General features: G+C 43.8%; 1 pseudogene; it reads right to left on the bottom strand.

Annotated features, from left to right (window-relative positions):
* Nucleotides 1-1,225: 1,225 nt before the first annotated feature.
* The window catches only part of LOC106760436, a 15,007-nt pseudogene continuing 14,487 nt past the window's right edge, over nucleotides 1,226-1,745 (bottom strand).

The raw sequence follows: 1,745 nt of genomic DNA, 5'->3' as shown, positions 1-1,745 counted from the left end.
TCATTGAATGCAATGGTTGAATTAGAAAAAGTATCATTCAAGCAAATAATTGAAAAAGAAAGTCTAGAAACCCGTGCAGCTGAAATATAACTTTAAGGAAAAAGTATGTGAAATAACTTTAGATGCAAAGTTAACTAAAGATTTAAGTGCAAACAGTGAAACGAAACAATACTTTAAAGCCATGAGAATGAAGAATGAAAACATATAGCACCGCTTGCCTTCCTTCAACAAAATGTAACAGTCCTCGCTTCCAAAAACTAAAAGGAAAACAAATGAACTTAAAAGAAATGCACCATGAATCTCTGCAACGCTGCACCCAGTAAAAAAAATAAATTGTGTGTGACGGCTGTTACACGAATCTCCTAGGGTAATGTGTCTCTCCCCTCCTCTGGATCAGCTTCTCATGTGCCTTGCTGTATGCCTCCACTTGGGCCGTGGTGCTATTGCACCTCTTCAAGAAGCTACTGCACATGGAAAACAATTGTCCAAGTCGCTGGACCATGGAGATGGGCTGCAGCTGCTTGATGCATGTGGAGCTGCACCGCTTCCTTTCTCTTCAACGTGCTGGACCGAAGCAGCTGGAAAGTTTGAAGCTGCACCTCCATAATTGCTGCAACGTGTTGGGCTTGGTTGTGGAATAAATGAAGGTTGGAAGCTTGTTGGATGCTTCAGGAGTGTTGTTGGATTGAAGGCCGCTGCATGGGCGTTGAGTTGCTGCATCAAATATTGTCGGTGCTGGTTCAAATGATGTTGGGCCGAGAGATGCTTCTCCAAGCTTCACGTGCTGCTGCCAGGTTGTGGGTCGAGCTGCACCTACTTAATTTGCTGCTTCTTTGCTGGCCCGTGGTGGATCTGCTGCAGCTTCTACTTTGCTTTGGACACACCTGCCAAGTTGTTGGATTGTTGAAGCTGGATAACCGTGCACCTCTTCCTTTATTCCATCACCGCTGGCTATCTTCTCTGCTGGGCCGTAGGGTTGTTGACTTCTCCAAGTGTGCATCTCCATTGCTCATGGGCCTCATCAACGTGTTCTTCTTTCATTTGTTGGACGTGCTGTTTAAAGTGCAGCCTAATTGCATGCACCCCTATGGTTGTAACGTGTTTCTTGACTTCATCTTTGCACATGGGCTTGCAGCCATGGTGAATGCGTTTGGGCCTTCAATCTTTCTCTAGATATGGCAGCTAGTGGAGTGTGCGGAGTGTGAAGGTTGAGTTGTGCTCCTTCCTAAAGCAGCTTGGTGAATGAAGCTGCTTGACGCGATTCTGCAGCAGGATCTGTGACGCAAGATGGGCCGATGGCTGTTGTTGTGTGCACCGTGGAGAGCTTGTCACGTTGCTGGTTGAAGTTTGGGTTGCAGCAGTGCTTCCATGAAAATTGCAACTAGACCGTGTTATATGCATGAACGTGGGCTGCTGAACTTCCTTAAAGAAAAGCCAAAATGCTTCTCCAAAAATTGCTTCAACGTGACAACAACTTCTTTTTCTATATGCCCCCCCCCCCTTTTTCCATTAAAGCACCCCTATCCATAAGCTCAAAGGATAAAATCTCCAAATTGCCCTTCTTTTTGTGTACAATTCTTTTGAGAAGAGTCTTGAATTGTGTGACAACTCTCAATATGTCCCAAATTATATTCCCAAAATTTTCCTGAAAATAATAATGCAAATAATTAGCTCAGAAAATTCAAATTAATTAAAATTCGAATTTCCGGTCAAATTAAGCACAATTAGCAGAAACGGGAAAATAC

This window comes from Vigna radiata, chromosome 1 (genome assembly GCF_000741045.1).
Source record: "Vigna radiata var. radiata cultivar VC1973A chromosome 1, Vradiata_ver6, whole genome shotgun sequence".
Classification (NCBI taxonomy): Eukaryota; Viridiplantae; Streptophyta; class Magnoliopsida; order Fabales; family Fabaceae; genus Vigna; species Vigna radiata.
This window is presented reverse-complemented; position numbering and strand designations above follow the sequence as displayed.